This window comes from Agelaius phoeniceus, chromosome 6 (genome assembly GCF_051311805.1).
Source record: "Agelaius phoeniceus isolate bAgePho1 chromosome 6, bAgePho1.hap1, whole genome shotgun sequence".
NCBI classification, from domain to species: Eukaryota; Metazoa; Chordata; class Aves; order Passeriformes; family Icteridae; genus Agelaius; species Agelaius phoeniceus.
Genome location: NC_135270.1, coordinates 21,930,262 through 21,951,982, shown reverse-complemented (window position 1 = coordinate 21,951,982; position 21,721 = coordinate 21,930,262). Strand labels below are relative to the sequence as shown.

General features: G+C 35.9%; 1 protein-coding gene across 11 annotated transcripts in view; it reads left to right on the top strand.

The window, feature by feature from the left end:
• Positions 1–21,721, top strand: part of LRRC4C (leucine rich repeat containing 4C) — a 485,229-nt gene that overhangs the window by 414,332 nt on the left and 49,176 nt on the right. For 9 of the 11 annotated variants that reach the window (XM_077180002.1, XM_077180001.1, XM_077180000.1 and 6 more), the window contains one exon: positions 18,267–18,399. The exons of the other annotated variants lie outside the window; for them this stretch is intronic. The gene's annotated coding sequence lies outside the window, so the exon portion shown is untranslated. The remainder of the gene's footprint in view (positions 1–18,266; positions 18,400–21,721) is intronic. 11 annotated transcript variants of the gene reach the window in all.

The following is a 21,721-nucleotide window of genomic DNA, read 5'->3' as shown; positions in this document are numbered from 1 at the left end:
TTCAAGAAATTGGGGCTGACTTCCCTTTTTCATTAAATAGAAAGAATAACTGTCTTTTATAACACATTATTTTCTCTGCTTTCCTCACATAGTTTCTCTGGTTTGCAGGTGTATGATAAATATACATTATTTTGTTATGATTGATCATTCTATAAGCATAGCATCAAAGGTAAATATTGTGGATACCTTTCCATTTTCAGCCAGAACTGAGTGCCTAGGCCCAGGATATGGCAGCTAAGAGATCCAGATACTGCTGTAGTTATTTGGCTCCAGATCTCCATTAGAGCAAGGCTAGTTTTCAATCATAACTCAGTTTTGCCTCTCATACTTTGCTCAGAGGACTGGGTCCTGATTTCCAAAACATGTTGAGAATAACCTGATCAAACAAAACAGAATTCCAAAATCTGTCAAGTTGGGACTTATTGTAAAGCAGCTTTGTTAGCTGTTCTCAGTGTTCTGTAAAGATAACAAAAAACCCTTTTCCTATAAAAAAATATGGAATATTCAGAAAAAACTGCTCCTTTTTTTATACATAATAGACATAACATATCACTGTGTCTTATGCTCCTTATAATTGCCCTAAAATGAGCCTGGTTGGAGGTAATAATTTCTTACTCAACTGTCCTTTAAAAATGATGGAGCATTTAAGTAAAGTTAGGCTAAACCATTTGTTCTTCCAAGGTAATTGGCCACTTATCTCACAATACCTATCCCAAGAGGTGGTAAGGGTTACCAAGGCAAGAAACCTACCAAGTTCTACTTGACTTCATTTGACTGCCTTAATATTTCTTCCCGTTCATCAGAAATGAATACAAATATTGTGATTGGGTTAGGGTTGTTTGGTTTTTTGTTTTAGTGGTATTTTTGGGTTTTTTTTGTTGGCTGGCTTGGTTTGGCTTTTTGTGGGATTTTTTGGGTGTGGGGGGTTTTCTATGATGTGATTTTTAATTTCAAAGTTTTCTTTCATGGTATTATAAATAAGAGAATAAAAACTCTTAAGATCTCCTTGGAATTCAAACCAGACTAGTGTTTAGTGGGAACCAGCAATACTTCCATAGTATTCTTTGGGATTTTTTTTCCAAACTTAGCTCAGTACATATAGTTTTTCAGGGATGCAAAGCTAAATTTTATTCCAAGTACTTTTTGTACATTCTTCTGTCTAGATTTCCTCCATTCTGCAGGTTCTTATGATATACAAGGTATCAGTGGGGCATGAGACTGTAGTACCACAAATTATTTATGTTTTACTTTGTTATTACTTATTACTTATTTTAGTCTTACTTTATTCATATCTATTTACTTATTTGAAACTTATTTGTTTACTTTTTATATGTTTTATTTAGTGAACTTTTCTATTTTCTTACCCCACAGTCCCAGACTGTGGGACCCCACAGTCCCAGAACCCCTGTTATTCCATTCTTTTGTGTCTCCAGTCCATTCTGCCAATTGTTCAATTTCACCAGCGTTTAGGACTAATTTATTAGAGGATGTGAAATATATGAGTTTAAATCATATTTTCAGACTATCAACCAAAAATGGTTTTTTTCCTGGAGCTGAAGTGAGAAGGATGATAAGACCTGCGGAGAATTAAAAAAAAAAATCAAATTATGTCCTACATGAAGAAAAAAATGGGGAAAGATTTACTTTCTTTAAAAGAACCTGCTCTTGCACACCAAATACCATCAAGTCTGTTAAACAACTCTCTATATGAAGATTCTTCTATTGCATGTACCCCAACAAAGTGCAGTAGATTTTTCATAATCCCCCAACTGCAGACTACAAGTCAAGTTAATCAAACTAAATAAAATGTTTTTGTTTTTTATTTTTTAATTTCTTTTATTGAGACCAAAAACTTTGGCATTTTATTGAATGACATGAAATTTCCATTTCTTAATATTGTAATAGTGACAATATTGAGAGGATTGAGATACAAAAATCTTTTATTTCAGACACTTGTTACAAGAGACTGAAAATAGATAAATTTGGTATTGAAAAAGTAATAAGCATTTCATAAGAGGCATAACTTCTTTAAAATAATTTAAGTATTAGCAGCTATTGGCAGAAAATATACTATTAGGATACTAGTAATTATCTTTGTATTTTTCTTCCTTTTCTCTTTGACATTTAAAAATGTCTGGAAAAAATTATTGGAAAAAATTGAATATTACTAAAAACTTGATAGAAATTCATGACACTTCCCCTTTAGAAGATACAGAGCATTTCAACAAGCATGTACAGATACTCTTGTATTTGAAATTGTTTCCCAGCAAAGCCAAAACTGGTTTGAGGTTGTTTTTTTTTTAACAAGGAGAGAGAAGCATTTATATTCTTTTGCCATCAAGAGCTTTTGAATACTACTTTCTAGACTTGTATTAACATTAAATCTTTTCTCTAAAATGCTTGCAGGCTTCTAGGCTTTTTGCTCTCTTTGGAAGAGCCTTAGTCTATTCTTTGTGAATGAACTTTGTATATGGATGCAGATGCTTGTGGTAAACAGTCATGATACTTAACATTTTCTCCAGCCCAAATCTTTCCTCACTCATTCATCTACTTTTTTATAAGGTCATTGACTTTTGTGATAGGTGACCTTATAAAAAACATGTGACTACAGAAAACTACATTTTAAGAGAGAGGAATGTTGAACACTGTGTCCAGATGTTCCTTAAAATAGGTTTTCAGATATAAAAAACCAAATGTGAAAACATTTGGGTAAACATAGTGATTATACAGATTGTTCCTTTAAAGCCAGAGGAAAAAGAAGGGAAATGAGGTCACATCTATTTTGATAGTGCTTTCAAAGGGAAGAGGAAGGGAGAAAGAAAATGAAAGAAAGAGGTGTTAAAATGTAGTGGTGCTCCAGAATGATTGACTAGAAGAAGTAATCTCAAAGACAAAAAAGCAAATATAGATGATTTAGCCTTCTGTGTCATCAGTGCACAATTGTTTCATGCTGTCTCATGCTTTGTCTACTCTATTTCCAAATGTTCCTGCCTTACAGAATTATGTCTCTATTGGATAGATTTTAGTCTCATGAAGTGTTTTGCTGATATTCAGCTTATTACCTTCATTTCATACTATTGTTGTTTTATTGGCATTTCATTCTTGCTGTATCATGCTAAATTTTCTTTCTCAAGATCTGTAACCTTCAGATATTCAGAAAATCATGTGGGTTTTTTTATTTGCTTGTGCTTGTTTGTGTTTTTTTTTTGTTGTTTTTGTTTTTTGTTTTTTTTTTTTTTTTTTAATTGTCGTGTTGGACTGGTCTGTCCTTCTAAAATGAGCTTTTCTGGTTACTCTCTCATCTCTGAATATCCTGCTTGTCATTATAATTTTGGCTGCAAGATTGCTTAGACTTAGGGTGACTTGGCACCCATGATTGCATCAGACTCATGTAAAGTATAGGAAGGAGCAATGGACTAAGATAATGTGAGATATACTGGTAAAATTTCTTTGCCATCCAATAATGCTTTGGATCAAAAATTCCTTCCGATATCAGCCATATACATGATTGAGGCTGTGATGATTGGCAGTATCTCCTCCTCAGAGACCATCATTCCTTGTCAGTGGAGAAGAGCTGGGGCAAAGGACAAGTTTTTGATTTCCCTCTGCCCTGAAGGCAAATTTGAGAGAAAATTTGGTTTTTTTTTCTATCAGCTTTGAATCACTCTTCTGAAGATTTTCTTTACACTTAGGCTGCCACTAATCCAGCATAGATGAGATTCAGTATATCTGTATTAACAATGCATATGTAGTTTAAAGTTTTAAAGTAATTCAAAAATTCATACCCACTTTAATTTTTATTCATTTAAATACAAAATAATTTGAATAATAGTGTAATGAAACTTTAAAAATCTGTAGAAATCCATTTATGAGATGAGATATTTTATTGATTTTTCACTGATTACAATCATTCCACTTCTCAGAAAATGATTAAAATTACATAGTCCTTTTTCAGGGGAGTGGATTACCATACATGATTTAATATTCTGTGTTGGATGTGTTGGTATGCAAGTAACCAAGTTTAAATACCTGCAAAGTCTGAATTTAAATAACAGTGATGATGCCTAACTTTGAATTCACTGGGACTTTAGTAACCCTGAAGTTCAGGCTGTATGGTTTCCATCACTGTATACTCAAAATCAGAACTTTAGTGCCTAAGTTTATTTCTTTTATTGCTCAAAAACAAACCCAAAGAGCTAAAACAACAACAAAAAAAATCCCTTTGGCTATAATTCAGCCCTTTAGACCCCCTAGACTTTCAGTAGAGCACCAAGATAAGATTAGAGATGTTTCATTTATTGTATCACATTTTTACATGATTTAGTGCATTCAGATGAAGACTATTACTTGTGAGGTTAATAGACCCGAGCTGCAGTGTTTTGTTTGTTTTTTTTCCTCATAGCAGCATTTGTAGTGAGATAGATACTTCCCAGAAATTAAGAAAAAAATTCAGTCTCTGCTGAAAAGAGACATTATGCATGTATTATTGATTCAGTGAATGGCAAAAGAAAGGGAAAGCATTAATGTTTTTTGCATTTCACAGGAAGAAATAAAGAAAAAAAATAGGTGAAGTCACAAAATTAGCAGTGTATTAAACAAGTGACCCAAGAATGTGTTATGTATGCATATTCAGATTGTTGTGCTGCTATCCAGAGGGATCTTGAAGGGCTGGAGAAATGGGCTGACAGGAACCTCATGAAATTCAACACAGAGAGATGCAAAGTTTTGTACCTGAGGAGGAACCAACCCCTTGCACTAGTGCAGGGCCAGAGGCAAATGCATCTAGGGGCATGAGAATGGGTTTTGTATCAGATGATTTACAGAGGTCCCTTTCAACCTTAGCCATTCTGTGGTTCTACAGTATTCCAATACACTGCTCTGTGTAAGAACTATACTAATGAAATTACTGTTTCACTGTTTATGGAACTCTCAGTGACTGCTGTCATCGGGTCAGGCCTTTTGTAGCAGCTGATGACCTTCTGAAACAGCTGAAGCCAGTTGTACTGAAGAATTGCCAATCTAAAATAATTGGTGTTAGAAACTAATATAATTAATTGAAATTTATAAATTACTACTTTTTTATTTATTATTTTAAATATTCTGTGTTTCAGAATAAGTTGCTGTTGGTATTATAAGGTTTAGTTTATGTAGGTATATGACATGTACAAAAAAACCCCCAGAAAAGTGTATTCTTTTATACTGAAAAATTGGCAATGGGTGTTCTATGAAGCACCATCACCAAATGAAGTAGTAGGTGATAAGTTATATATGCATATATTAAAAAAACCCAAGGGTGATAATGATTCCATTAGTATTAAAGTTCATAATAATGCCTTTCCAGCAGACCAATTACCAGTAGATGAGAACAGCTGTCACAGATGCAATTGTACACATCACAAAGTTTTGTGTGAAAGAGTTTCTTATTATAGAAAAATTAAATGCTTGCTAGCAGATGACTTCTGTTCTGGAAAAATTAGTTTTTTCAAGTGTGATCAGGAGGCTTGTCCCATCACCATATAACTTCTCTGGCTTTATTTCCCTTTGTCCTTATCTTGCTCTATATCACAGGATCAAGAAGTCCAAGACAATATTTTTTACACAAATTTGTTCTTAGTCTTTAATGGTCTTAAGATGATTACTGAGATCACTTACTGGATTGCTATGCAGACTGTTGCCTTTATTATTATCACATTACTGTTCAGCAAGGACAAGATATTTTTGAATTTTCAAAAGCTACCTTTGGTCTGTGAGAGGGATTTTCTATTCCTGTTCTGCTATCTATCAAACTATTAGTTGTCCTCACACATAGCTTAGTTCTTATTGACTGTTTGGTAGTATTGGAGTGACATTTGAGTTTTTGGTTTTTTTTTTTTTTTTAATTGAATGGTATGTTTCTTTATCATAGAGACTTAGTTTTAGCTGATACATGGATCCCAGTGTGTCCTAATGTGAGTCACTGGAAATGCTTGTTTAATTTCTGCATCCAACTTCCTGTGATTGGATATACAGGTGGGAATACCACAGATGTCATTAATTTACTGAAACTTGGTTTTCAATTTTTGTATCATTTCAAGCTCCATTGACTAGGTTGCCTGTTATACTAATTGTTGATTATATAGTGCGTGTGCTGAAAATGTATCTGAATTGTATGCAAATGTAAAGCATTAGTATAGATATTTGTATATAGATATTATATAGTATAAATATCAGAAAGATATGAAATTCAGAACTCTTATTTTCTGATTCCCAGTTGGTTGACCAGTCCACTGGAAGTTCTATAAGCCTGAAATTATATTTAAATACAGAGATTTCCTTTTTAAATGAAATTGGTTTTGATGCTGCAATTGCAGTAACTAATGTCTTGGTCTTATGGTAAATATGATTCCACTGCCTGATTTTAGAGACCATTGAGAGCTGCTAGGATTCTGAGTAAACAGTTTTATTAGGAATTTAATTCTGTTGAGTGCTGAGAATCTTCTCTTCCTCCTAAATGCTGCTGAGGGTTGCTAGGCACCTCAAAGGGTTAGTGAGTATCACAGCTTGCTTAGCACATGGTACTACATATGTCATTTGCAATCTCTGAGTAGAACAAACTTCTACTGCTGTCACTGTAGATTATTCTCTGTGCTTTTGGGGTTGTTTTGCTGTGCTTAAAATGTGAGTGTGTCCCTCATAAAATGGTAACATTCTGTGGATGGGGCCTGCTGGATCCAGCAAAAATAAATCACTGAAGACATGGGAACTGAAGAGATTTCAGATTTTTTTGTATAAAAGCAATAATAGTTCTTCTGAAAAATTCATAGAAAACCTCTCCAAAACATCAAACCAGCCAATGACAAACACAGTGTGACAGTAATAATAAATCTTAATTTTCTTACAGTCGTTTTTAGGCCTTGTTCTTTAAGTATTGTTTGTTGTGACATGTGGGTTCCCACATACTCTGTGTAATGCCAGCAGTATACAGGATGCACACACCACAACACAAGCAGATCCCCAAAGCCTCAGGGTATTGAACTGCCTTTTTGTTTCATGTATCCTCTTGCAGAACGACTCACAGAATGACATGCTTTACTGCATGTCACCTTAGTGCTTTATTATTAGCCTTTGTAAAGGTCAGATGGGCCTGACTCAAATTCAAGAGGAAACAATGCTGTACAAAGTTTTCCCCTCACTGAAGGACCTGCATATTTTTCTGAGCTCTGCAACAGTATTTTTAATATCATGTCGAAAACAGAGAACCATTTTCAATTCCCATTGTGGTAATCAATGAGATGTAAAATTGCAGCAGTTCCATGCTGCCTAGAGCCTCTCCTGACAAACCTCGTTTGGTTTGTCAGAATGCATAAAGCACTCATAGGAGCGTAGCATTAGCTCTGTTTCTCTGTGATGTGAACAAGCACAGAAAGAAACCTGCTCTTAAGGAGACATTTTCATTTGCTTAAATAGCTCTGCCATGGCTGCAGTACAGCAAAATCTTCCTTTGCTATGCATATTTCTTAGGATGGTAATCAGAACCATTAGCTAGCTGTATGTGTGATTCAGAAAAGCAATAAACCCATGGGCTAGCTCAACAATTATTTAACTTCTGAGAAGTAATTCACAGATAGAAAGTCAGTCAAGGTAACAGTCCAGGTATGCTGTATATGCTGTACTTTATTAGCATATTTGTGATTACTCAGGAAGGTTATGCTTGTCACTGTGCTGCTGTCTGTGACCATCTGGAACTTAATAAGATATAATGTAGAATTTGCATCCTTCTTTTACACAGACCAGAAAACTCTTTCACCTGAAGTAAAATAAATTTTCTAAGTACTAGCAACTCTAAGCCATTGAAAGAAGCAAGCAGTCAGGAATCCACTGAATTATGAGCATATAAATTCATTTGATAGTTCCTTAGAAACTCCTTTACAATATATATTTAGGAGGAAGAAATGTTCCATGCTGGATGTTTTGAAAACATGCAGTGTATGGTCCCGGATTTTTGCCTGTGGGTGTCATTATGGATGGAGTGATTGGGTAGCTTGTGGCATTAGCAATGGGTGAGAAGCTCCTTGTCTATGCCTCTGATGCTGATAACTGCAGTCATCCCTTATCAATTCCTTGGAGGTGTTTATAAAGTGCTCTGTTCTCATTCCCTCTGCTGCTGAAGCAACCATCAGTTTTGTATAATGACATTTCTCCTGACTACCTTAGCTGATAAGCAAAGAATTGAATGAATGTTTGTAAATTAGGTATTCTTTCTCTGCACTGATTTTTCTTTAAGCATAGAAATTAAGGAGGTTGCAAGTTTCCATCTCATTCTAGAATTGACTTTCAGAACTATATGCCAATTTTCTTTGTTTAATTTTGATTTTTCTAATGAATAAATATGAGTAAAAATGCAACAGCTAGCATTTCCAAGCTTTCACAAATTGTGTTAAACATCTTGACAGGACCAACTACAACAAAAAAAGTTTAGTAATACATGCTTCAAGTATTCCATCTACTTTCTTAATTAGCAAATCAACAAAATATGAGTTTTCACCTCATGACTGTATTGCGTGATTCAAATGGAAGAAAACACAGACTTTAGAGATAATAACATGTTAGCCCTGACAAGAGAGTAAATGAAGAACTGGATATGCTGGAATCACTGTCTCCATGTGGCTGTGTCAGGAGCTTGGGTGCTGAACTCATCGGTGATGAGATTTTGGCCCACAGGCTAGGGGAAATCAGTGAAAGTGTGGAGAATGATCTGTAAAGAGGTCTGAAATTCTTCATGAGAGAATTTAATATTTCTCTAAACCACTAAACCTACCATCTTAGACAAAGATATGTCAAAAATATGATGGTTTCTGAACTCCAATTTCTGAAGTCTGATAGCAGCATAATTTGCTGGGTTTGTGAGTTTTCTTAGGGATTTTTAGTTGCTTGGGTAGAATATCTGCTTCTCAAGTTGAAAGTTAGACTGATTATACTGGATCCCAGCCAAAGACTAAATTTTATTTCTAAAGAGTATTTGAAGAAAGGGGGGAAATCACAGGAATTTGCTATAAAATTTCAAATTTATGGGGGTTTTATTTGTTAGGTTTTTTAGTTGTTTGTTTGTTTGTGTTTTGGGGTTTTTTTACTCAGTTTTGTAGCAAGATTGAGATTCCTTCTTATTACATTGATACCTGTTGAAATTTTTACAATATAGATTGCCATTTGAATCTGTGGTTTGACATGTTTGAAAAGTTCCATAACTATTTGTTTAAGGATGTGTTATTTTACTTTTTTTCTTTCCACCCCACTCAGGAGTTCAGTATAATTGTTGTACATTTCCTTAAGTTACTGAATGCAAGCATAAAACATGGTATAGGATTTATTTTATATTTTGTGTCTGAAACTTGGTCCCCTGGTCAATGTGTGCTGCTGCTTGACAAGTTAAGCAGTGGTGCAGCACAATTCCCTTTCCTGTGGAGAAATTGCCTCACAAGTTCCTGCATAGTCCAGCCCTGGACAAGTGCAGTCACATAAGGTGTGATTATTTTTTTTCCTTCTTTTTTTACTTTCCCTTATCTTGGATAAAAATGACCTTTCATACAAAATGTTATGAATGTTCAAGACAAAAATTCAAAAAGTGATAAAGTTTGTAGCCTTAAATAATTTAGATAAAACTTGTAACATGTTTTTTTTGGAGAGGCTAAACATTTGGTAGGTCTCAGTCAGGTGCTCTCTTCATCCTTCTTGAAATATGACTAGGCAAGAATACATGCAGGGGTTTTGTTTACTGTAGATTTAATTGAGCTGAAATCTCTTCAGCTCTGTTCAAAAGGTTTTCATGAGTGCACTGTGAAGGAGAACAAACTTGTTTTCTAGGGTGTATTTCAATATACTGATCAATATATTGTATCTAATATCCATAGATAAGGGTCTTTGTAATACTCTGGTGAGCAGTGTCTAATGTAGACTACAAAGGCCACAACTGATTTCCAGACCAGCTTTGGACTACTGATCTTGAAGGTACATTTTATATGATCTTGTTACTATGGTCATAATCCCAGTACTATCTTCCCACGTCCAGATTGCCACCTTGTGTGCTCCCTCTTTTCCTTTTGTCCCCAGAAATTTTGCATGGCTAGCAAGCCTGATTCTTCTTCAGGGGCATGAAGTCTACCTTATTATGTTTGCAACAACCTGAAAAGAGGTTGTAGTGAGGTGGAAGTTTCTGTTCTCTCAGGTAACAAGTGGCAGGAAGAGAAGAAATGGCCTCAAGCTGTGTCAGGGGAGGTTTAGACTGGATATTAGGAAAAAATTCCTCACAGAAGGAGCTGTCAAGCATTGGATCAGACTGCCCAGGGAAGTGGTTCCATCCCAGTCACCATACCTGGAAGTGTTCAAAAGACGTGGTTTTGGCAGCTGAGGCCATGGTTTTATGGTGAACATTGTGGTGTCGCTCGTTGATGGTTAGGCTTGGTGACCATAGATGTCTTTTCCAACCTTAGTGCTGTGAAATAAATATTTTCTAGAAGAGCTTCAGTTCAAACTGAAGCAGGAATTGAACTGAGTATCCCTCATTCCTTGCAAGTAGTTTATCTACTAGATTATATGCAAAAGAAGAAAGTTTGCACTGCTGCTCTTTCAAATAACCAATCTTTTTTCCCCTAGGATGTGTGGATACTCTGCACTTTTAATTATGTGTAAAAAAATATTATGGATTATTACACATTCATTGCACTGTATCTAAAAAAATTAGACTAAATTTAAGTGTAGAATTAAAAAAATAAAAAAGGTGAAAGGGTGATTTCACCATTCCTTATTTGCAATAAAAAGGTGATATTAATGCAGGTACAACTGTAATTCCCAGACCATTGAAATGAATACTTGAGATGATAAAATTCTGCTTGCAAATATTCTTAAAATGCTTAACCAGATAACCTGCTTGCAAAGTCAAAGTCTAAGTCTGCTCTGAGACTTTATAAGGCCTACAGGTTACTAATCTTACTTGATTCCAAATTTGCCATGTGAAAATGGGCACTGCATATTTTGGAGAGAAAAATGTACAAGCTGAGTTCATGTATCTTAATGAGGGTTCATAAGCTGGGCACCACTGCCTGTGGTTGTTTGTGCCATTTTCTATCAGATTTTTTCATTATGCTTGCGTGGATACTTCTTTTGCATGAATACGGTTTTGACAGTTTTGGAAAACTGGAGTATTGAGCTGGAACTGATGGTATTTTTCACATCTTGGTAATCAGTGTAACAGGAAGCAAATGTTCCTGGTAGAGATCTGGTGACTATTCCCATTTTACTCTTCAGAAGGAAGAGAACTTGTTTTAAACTGAACGTAATTTCCAAAACACCTTCTCTTTAAAGGAAAAAAAATATTTTTATGTCCTTTTCATGTTTAAAGCCTCAGTTTTTTTTCCTGGAATGTGCAAATATTTTCTTGCCTGTTTCTAGCTGTTAAGGTTGGATCATCCCATCTGAACCATCAGCATTGTGCTAGATGACCAATGACACATAATCAATCTGTAATTTTTAGGTTTTAATTGCTTTTAGCTATACTTATTTTTGGAATTTTTTTGAAAATATTATTAGCAGAGAAATACATCGCTAATTTATGAACAATTTGCAGATAAAGCAACTGACATTTTTAACTGCTTTGCTTTGTACTACTAGACTACACTGTTGGAATAGCACTAAAATATTTTGATCTTTAATGGCTCTACATCAATTGTTTGGTGGGGTTTTTCAGTTTTCAATAACAATTTGGGGATTTTTCCCTGTTCTTTTGCAGGTAACAATGCATGCCACCTTCCAGCAATGGAAGACTCAGCTATTTCTACTCAGTATGTTGCAGGGAATAATATTAGCTGTGCTTCAGTCCCTGTTTGTCAGTCTCCACCTTATGTTCACCTCAGGAGTAACAATGATATGTGACTCTGCACATATACTGTAAATAAATCACCTTCTTCATTAGTATTAGATAAATCGTATTCTTCAAATCTTCTGAAAGAAGTTCTTCAGCTACAAAGCAGGCACCTTTCAACATCTTTCTTTTTCATAACTCAGGGAATAAGTTTTTTTCCCATGTGCAACACCAGCAAATGATGTCACTTTCTTTCACAACACCTTGAGGGTACAAAGGGCAGAAAATAGATTAAATAAGGGGATATGTCTTTTGCATTATTAATATAATTGAAATTTTCTTTATTTGGAAACTCTCTGATGTGGGAAATGAATTGTAATTAGGAAATATCCACACGAACTAGTGAATAGGAGCATCCTGTAATTCCTTTCATGTAACAGAATTAAAAAATTGCTTGGATCACAACAGATCTTAAGGGTTATTTAGTGCCAGCCGTTTGTGTTCCATGCTTTGTTTCTGAAACTGATTTACATAAATTCACTTCTAATTAATGATTGAAAACTCTACAAAACGATATTAAGTTGGTAAAAGATTTGCGAAATTTTGATATAAGCAACATATACATCAGCAGAGGAATAGAAAATAGGAATAATTCACATAAATAATAACAATAACAATACTACTAACAATAGAGAATTTCAGTTTTCATTTTGAAAAGAAAAAAAAGGGTTTAGCTGCTCTTCCAAAATAGTGACTTGTGTCTTACTGTGATTAAAATAGGACTCTGGAACTCATAATTGCTTTCTGAATTTTTCTGTGGCTCTAGATCTGTTAAGATGATCACCTTCCTTTTTTTGCAGAGATAAAGATCCTCACAGACTCCTTTGATGATATTACCTTCTGGTATAGCAAAATTCCTTATAATTATTGCTTAGCTGGAGCTACATCAGATATGCTATTAGGGAAGGTGAATATAAGGTTAAAATTATCAGTTCAGTAGAATTCAGTAGCACTTATCCTGTTGCTTTGTTGACAACATGGGTTGTTTTTCTACCTAGCATGAAGATTTTGTTTTTCTCTGTGGCCCAGTCTCTGTTTCATTTCAGCCATACTGAATTTAGCACTTGATGGAGTAGGCACTAATTTATTTTTTTCTGTATTTAAAGTGCTAGAAAACACTATCAAATGTTCTTCGATCTCTTTTCTTTCTGTTTGTGAATATCCTACTGTGTTATACAAACACAGCAGGGATGAAAGCTAAAACAAATGCATATTTGTGTCTACAGTACAAAAATGTGTATTTATAGATGAACAAACCAGGTCAAATCTTTCACAGTAAAAAATAAATTAAACAGCCATTTGTCAGATGAGTATCTGGAGACCATTATTAAGAGTCAATAGAACTGGTCTTAAAATGGGGGAAATATTGTCAGGGGAAAATATTTTTAATGGCATTTTGTGTTTGTAAGCACACACAGACACTCATATTAAAAAGACACCAGTTTTCACACTGTACTGCTGCTCTGAAATGAATCACTCACAGCTTTGTATTAGTTAGGCTGAGCAAGACAAATAGTCGAGAAGATTGGTTTAACACATATTAACTCGTTTATCGATTAGACGTACAAAAACATTTCCAATCAATAGTGTATGAGTGAATATCTTTGCTGCAGCAGATCAGAGAGAAAATTATTTTAGAATTTAGAAGGTGCACCTTATTTGAATTGGTTTTGGAGAGATAGCCATGCAGAATTACCTAATCCTCATCTGTTTAACTCAAATGCAGAAATATTAAAATAATTAGCATACCAGACATACAACTATTCCTTGGTTTGCTTCCATCTGGAATTCTTGAAAGAAGAAAAAGGAGAAGTATATATAGAAAGAAGAAAAAGTGCAGTATATATAGAAAGTACAGGTTTTATGCAAGAGAATAATTCTTACTCAGGGTTTAACTAAGATAAAATATCAGGAAAAAACATAATTATGACCTTGGCCATAAATAATCAGAGTTTTGGAGGTTTAGCAAATTCTAAAGTCTAAAATAGTTCTGCTCTTTTAAGCATGTTAAATAAAATAGGGCTCTGAAATGGCAGAATATGTCAAAAACTGAAGGGAATGAGAGCTAGTTAGAACACCTTTTTGAACCATTAAGGAAACAGCAGTAGCTTGTGTTACTGCACAGTGAGTCAGCACTCAGAGGTGAGATTTAGCTCTAAATTCTTCATATTTACTGCTAGTATAGAATTTGTATACACACACCTTTCTTTTAGGAGCTTTCTAGTATTTTCTCTTTGTATCCTGAGGTTAAAGTCTTATGTGGGCATAGCATGCTATGATTTTCTGTTTTATTGGTTTTATTCTTGTTATTTAACATGTAAGTAACCAGAGCTCACACACATTTCTACTAACAGCTTGCAAGTGATTCAGATTCATAAATAACAGAATTTAATGCTATTTCACACATCCTAGCCTACCCAAGACTTCACGAGCAGGCAGATAAGGCCTTGAATCTACAAGAAACCAGTGCTCTTCTGGAATGGCAAATCAGGGCCAGACGTAGTAACAGAGTATAAGAACCTCCTTTCTTTTGGCAGTTGAATGTTACCCTGTTAGTGATATTTATTAAAAATAGCAGGAACTGGGTAACTGTTTTTTCTCTTCTGCTTATTTGTGTTCTTTACTGTCATCATTGTAGCATATGTTACTATGTTTAGTCTTTCTTTAATAAATATTCTTTTTACTGCAGATTTTTTCATCCATTTGCAATCTATAAAAATATAGCTGTTTGGGAACAATCACTAAAGCCCAGTTATAACTTCAATGAGTTTTTCTTACTTATTGCCATAATGAATTGTCAGAAAATATTTAAATATTTTAGACCAAATTTTGATCAGTTATTGGCCTAAGTCTGAAGTAAAATCAGTGCACTTGAAATGAGGAGATGTTGGAATAATAATATTGATTGTTTTGAAAAGGTTTCTTGCAATTCTCGTTGCTGAGTTAGTTATTCAAGCAAAGATTATATTTTCATGTTGATCATAATTTTCTTGTTCTCTTTTTCCCATTAAAGCTTCATTTGCTCTGTAATTACCTTTTTCCACACCCTCCCTAGAATTTCATTTTTCTGTAGTCCATATCCAGAAACTGAAGGCATTTTGCATCTCTTTGTTGAGGAAGGGAGGGAGGAAGGAAGGGAGGGCAGGAGGATTGTATCTCTTTTTAGTGTTCTCTTCTTTTGGGAGCATAAATGCGTGGCAGGTGAGGATTTCCAGTGTAAATGTAGTAGATTTAGTACCTAATTATAGTCTCTGAAATTTTGAATGGGGCTGCATGGAACTTATTTTTCCATATGCCCTGAGAAAGTTCATTTTCTCTGGTTGAATTTCCTTTTCTAGCTGCTTTAGCATGGTTCAGTTTTATTCATTCTGTAGAAAACCCTATTATACATTTTCTTAAATAAAAATGCATGAAGAAGTTTTTCTCTATTGTCTATTTACATGCCCTTGAACTTATTAAAAGCAGACTTCTCACAAAATAAGTGAGAAAACAGACGTGAGTCTGTGGTTCTGGTACCCTTCAGTAGGTTTATTTTCAGAGAGTTTGACTTAACATTTAAAAACATATGTAATTGTGATCATACTTTGTAAGGGGAGGAAACACCACATGCTCAAGTTTTGCTATAATAATCATGCTCTGTGAAAAATGAACATACGTATGGAAACTCATTTTCAATAAGCAACTACTTAGTTTTGGATTATATTTGGAATTTATTTGTATTACAATAACTCAGAGGAGTACAGATTGAGATATTTGCTGCTAACTACAAATTTACATTACTGTGTGGAATGACAGAGGGAATCGAACTTGAAAAATTGTTTATTGTTAGTCCATGAATAGAAAAAAGAAATTCTATATCTCTGTTTACTTCTAGTAACTTTCTTCCTCCTGTTTATTGAATATTTTTCCTTATTTTAGTTTCTATGAGTATTTTCACTGTTTGTAAGTTGCTCTACAAAATGTCATTCTTTTAACCAGCAGGTAATTTTTGAATAATTCCTATCATTCGTGTTGTTACTTTTATTTTATTTAATTGGACACCGATATACCACCCAGCCAATATACCAATATTTTTATTGCCTGTTACAATATTGAGGAGATTTTTAAAAATATATTCTTTCCCTCCTGTTGAATTGGGAGTAAGTTTTTACTGATTCATAACTATATGTAAACACCAAGATTTAAAAATGCTTCCATAATCCTACAATTTACGACAACCTAATCTTTATGTATGTAGCCCTGTTGGTAAGAAATTGAGTGGAAGTTAGAAGATCTGGTTTCAGATTTATGTTCTGTCACAGATCCCCTGCATTTCCTTTAAGGACAAAACATAGCTAAAGGTCAACTTAATCAGGAAAAAAATAGGATTGAGTGATTAAGGTATATTGAGATATCTTAAGACATATTGATTTGTTGTGTTTCAGGCTTCAGTGTGATCCAGAAGTAAATGCAACCTCTTCTGTCGGAGCTCAGGGTTGGAAGTGGTGAGACACAAACCCTACATCCCCACCCTGTGACTGCAAACTACAAATACCTGGCATTTCTTTACCATATCATTTGAGAGAGCCTGTTAAGCTTTTCAGGGCACATATTTGACCATCCCTTCCTCTCTCTCTTGTTTTTTTTCCCCTTCTTTTCGATTGGAGGAGATTGCTGTGTTGATAAGGGCATAAAGTATTTGCAAAGTGCTGGTTGAATAGAACTAGCAAGAGTTCTATTCTTAGATAGAATATTCTGCATATTCTACTCTATTCTGCGTATTCTTAATGTAGCATAGAGATATTTTCTGTGAAATCCCCAATTTTGCACTTATAATGAAGGAAAAAAAACAAACCCCAAACAACAGAAAAACCCCTGAGGAAATAGTCTTTTCCATGCAAAGCTGATGGCTGGCTCAGGGAAAGGCAGTCCATATCCTGTTTCAAACTACTTATTATAACAAGCAGTCCCATCCAAACCTTCCAGATTGTCCTGCTTTGAGTCACAGACACAGCAGATCTGCTTTAGTCTCCATTTCCCTCTAGAGCTTGGTAGATACTGGAACTGTTGGTGACCCAGAGCAGTAGCACAAACTGTCTTTATGTTAAGTAAGAGCTGCAGGCTGCATGAGCACAGTAACCTTACATAAGCACCTAGGAATCCAGGGTGAAAAAACTTATCAATGAATCAAACCAACAGGGAGGGCAAGAAATACCAGTGCCTGTTACATCAGTAGCTTTCTACAGAGACTAAGCTTTTGTCTAACAGAAACAGCTTTTTCCCAAGCAAAATCAAGGAGGCAGGTACCTCTGCAACACCGAGGACTGTGTCTTCACTGAGACACTGAGATTACATGTTTGGAATCCACTGTTAGAAGGAAGGAACAAACAGCTCTTTGTTTCTGCATCCTCCTTATAGACATTCTCATAAATAAATATATAAATGAAAACTCTCCAGAATTAGTATAGACTAAGAAAGCTCTGTGGAGGTTGCTAGGCAGCCAAGGCCAAAGGAATAGAAAGCAGGCAGGTCTTTGAAAAACAGAATCAGTTACTTATAGGTTATCTGAAGTCATGATTTTCTCAATTGTCTTTTGTCATAAACAAGAGATAGTAGAATTTATTTTTCTTTTGCAAATTAACAATTTTTTTTAAAAGAGTAAAAAAAAAAAAAGCCTGTTTTATATCTCATACTGATCTGTGTTTTGAAGCTATGAAATTTTATGCATGATTATTGTTTATAATCTTTACTTACTACTGATACAGAAATTTGATGCAGTATATAGAGGCTATAAATTGAAAACTGTTTATCAAATTAATTGATTTTTAAAGTTTTTTTCAATTTTAATTTTTGCTATGGTGTGCATATAAGACTCTAGAACAAGAAAGTTTCCAACGCTGGAAGGAATGCCTTGCCCTCAAGAGGTGTACACAGACAAGTTTCACTGTCACTAATGACAGGAAAAGACCTGAATTCAACCACCTTGCCCTCTGTGGTGTATGATGAAGCTACTTATTACAGAAATACAGAAGTAACCACCCCCTTCCTATTACTGCTAAGTATGCAAAAATACAGGCATTTCCAACAGGCAAGGCAAGGTTGTCATCTCTAAGATTAGGTGATCACATTATTGACTAATTGCTGCCTTTGAAATCTCTGTTTGTATTGTTCCTTAAAAGTCTTGAAATAACTGTGCCTTCAGCAGTTCTGCCACACCTACATATATTGAGGGGGCACTGTATTCCTACAACTCCCCTCCCTTCTCAGATTGTGTGTGACAGCTCTACATCATGGTTTAGTCTACCTGAGTTATTCTCTCTCAATAGCATCAATTTATGTCTAGAGAAAATTTAACTACTGCATCACAGTTTCTCAATCTGTGTTTCTTCCACAGGGTGGATGCTGTGGGGGGGTCCAGGCAGCTCTGTGGAACAGTCTCCAATGGGCTAGTAGGATGAGAAGGTCCAGGGGTAGTTTGGGAAACGAGGAGAAACATCACCTCCCAAGACGGTAACCCTACTGAAAAGGTAATTCACGTTAGGATATTGTTATGCAAGTCAGCTTTTCAGGCTCCATGGATGTGTTGGAATGCATGGCAGCAAACTGGTAGAGAAGGGGAGCACAAACCTTTGTTGTTATCTGACTTTTCATGCAGCATCCCTTGAATATCTTTCCCGAGCTTCTTAAACTGTGCTGAGTTTCAATTCCCATCCTTGTGTGAGAGAGAATTTGGATGCTGTATCTTACAGGGGTTTTCTTGTTTTCCTGTGGACCTGTTAGAGAATACAAATCACGAATTTACAGTAACTTTCCAATAAATTTATAGGAATTAAAATTCTTTATAGGAATTAAAATTCTGAAAATGCCAGCTTATAAGCCCTGTAACAATTTAGCAGAGTAAAATGTTCTTTCACAGGGAAAGCTAATAGTTGAATTTTTAAAAGTACATAATCATGTCTTATTGGGTTCTTTCAATATCACCTTAGCTACTGTGCTTGTGGAGACTCTCTTCCTACCCTGAAGCTTTAACTATGGATGCTTTTGTTCCCAGCATTTCAGAAGTCCAAGAGAATGTGCAAACTAAAAATGTGTCATCCCTCAGAATAACTGTAATACTTTCTCCTTCATGTTGAAAGTTGAGCCATGAAGCATGAAAAAATTTTCTGCAGTCCCAAAAACCCAGCTCCATGGTGTATTTTTGAGCCCAGTTAACTTATCATATGTCCATGCTATACACACATTTCTTGGTTCTCAGCTAAAATTGTTTGCTGAACAAACAGATTTTATTCACTTATCCTAAACCAATCATTTCCCATGGTATGTTTTGAAATATCTGACAGACTGCCTTGCTTCTTCCCTTTATTAATGCGCCTTAATGTATGCAGAGTGCAAGAAAAATAACAATGGAAAATCACACTGGTAGAAAATAAAATGGGATTTTTGATGCAAAATTTTTGTAAGGATCTATTCCCACATCTCATGAGACACCGAAAAACCATAAAATATCATTTAATGGGGAAATATTTTTCTTTGCTCAGTATAGATGTTTTGGCTGGTTGAATACTAGGTTAGGCTTTCAAATGTGTCTGGGAAATACCTTCCTTTTGTTGCTGATGAGCTCCCTCCAGCTCCTTGACATTTATTCATTAAAACAGTTGAGAGAATCTACTGCTACAATTCACAAAGTTGTCACAGAAGAAAGGTTTGATACAAGAAAGGGAGGCCTTTCCTCCTGCATTTATACATGTGGTGATAGTTTTCAGCTTATGATCTACTTTTCAACAACCTAGCTTCTCCAGACCTAATTTGGTTTTCTATTATCTAGTCAAAATGAGTTTATGGGGCTTTTTTTTAGTGAGGGCCCAGTAGTCTTCACAAAAAATGGCACCAATTTGTCTTTGATACTTTACTGTAAACAAAAGACAGGAATAGCTTGCTTGTGGTTGGAACTGGTCTGAGATCCAGAGGACCCAGTGTCAGTCCTTTACTGTGTTTCAGGCATCTTGGTTGCATTTTTCTACCTGCATTGTGGGCAAACTCTCATGGAACTTCTGTAATGTTCCTTTGCTGATGCTTTAGTGATAATCCTTTCTTGAAGGGGAAAAAGTATCTTTGCCCAATAGTTAATAGGTGTCATTAAAAGAGCTTTAAACTAGATTTGAAGCAAGAAAGGGATAAGACCAGGTTCACTAGTGAAAAGCCTGGGGGTAGCATGTCGATGTTTGTGGGATGGTGTGCTAGCAGGTCCATCAGTCTGCTCAATGATGTGCTGAGCACGTTTGAAATGCCTTTATACTAATATACACAGCGTGAGCAGTGTAGTGGGGTTGACCCTGGCCAGATGCCCAGTACCCACCAAAGCTTCTCTGTCAATCCCCTCCACCCCTGGACAGAAGAGAGAAAATATAAAGAACATTTAATGGGTTGAGATAAGGGCTGGGAGAGATCACTCCACAAATACCATCATGGGCAAAACAGACTCAAACTGGGGATATTAATTGAACTTATTACTAAAAAAAATCAGAGCAGGATAATGAGAGGTAAAATAAATCTTAAAAACACACTCCTCCATCCCTCCCTCATTCCCAGCTCCACCTCCCCACGTCCATGAGTGCATGGAGACAGGGAATGAGGGTTCTGACCAGGTTATCCCAGGTTGTTTCTGCCACTGCTCATGGAGAGGAATCCTTCCCCCGATCCAGTGTGGGGTCCCTCCCAAGGGAGATGGTTCTCTATGAACTTCTCCACTAAAAGTCCATCCCACAGGCAACAGTTCTCCATAAATTTCTGCACTTGAACCACAAGAGCAAGTGCAGGATTCTCCACTGGGGACAGTGTGGTTGTATGTACAAATCAGAGGAAGAGTCTGGAGAGCAGCCCTGCAGAATGAGATCTGGGGAACTGGGTCAGTAGCAAATTGAATATGCAGTGCCCTGGTAACCAAAGGAGCCATCTGTGTCCTGGGGTGGATCAGGCACAGCATCATTGGTTGGTTGAGGGAGATTATTGTCCCACTCTACACTGCAGCCCCACCTCGAGTACTGAGTGCAGTTTTGGGGACCTCAAAAGAAGCACATTGACCTATTAGACTCTGTCCACAGGAACCCACATGGTGAAAGGTCCTAAGAGCAAGACTCATGAGAAGCATCTAAGGTTGCTTTGCTCAGCTTGGAGAAGAAAAGGCTGGGGTGACCCCATTGCAGTCTAGAACTTCCCTGGGGGGGCAGCAAAGAGGAAGGTGCTGATTTCTTCTCTCTAGTGGCCAGCAAAAAGACACAGGGAAATGGAATACAGCTGCACTAGGGGAACTTCAGATTGGAGGTTCTTCACCCAGTGGGTGGTTGGTCACTGGCACAGGCTTCTCCAGGGAAATGGTCATGGCCCTAAGCCTGAGAGAGTTCAAGGAGCAGCTGGATGATGCTGTTAGTCACATGATTTAGTTTTAGGTTGTCCTGTGGGAAACAGGGAGTTGTGCTTGACGATCCTTTCAACTTCACGTATTCTATGGTTCTATGAATCCAACAGTGCCATAGAGAATCATTTGTATTTCAGGCTTTACACTGGAAAAAGACATTACAACCCCTCAAGACAAATAGGGAAAGAAATTGAAATTAGAGGAGATGACATTGTGATATCCTCATCTGCAACATATTAAGTGAGGTTTGAACTTCTCCACTCCTAAAACTTCCTGAGAAATAGGAAACCTAATGGATTGGTGTTTCAGTCTCCGATTCCCTGCTTAAATTGTGTTTCATGTGAACTATTCTTGAAATGCCATTTGGACTGAAGGTAGGAGAAGATAAGAGTGCTGTTTTAATATAACTTGAGATCTTGATGTTAAAAGGTAAT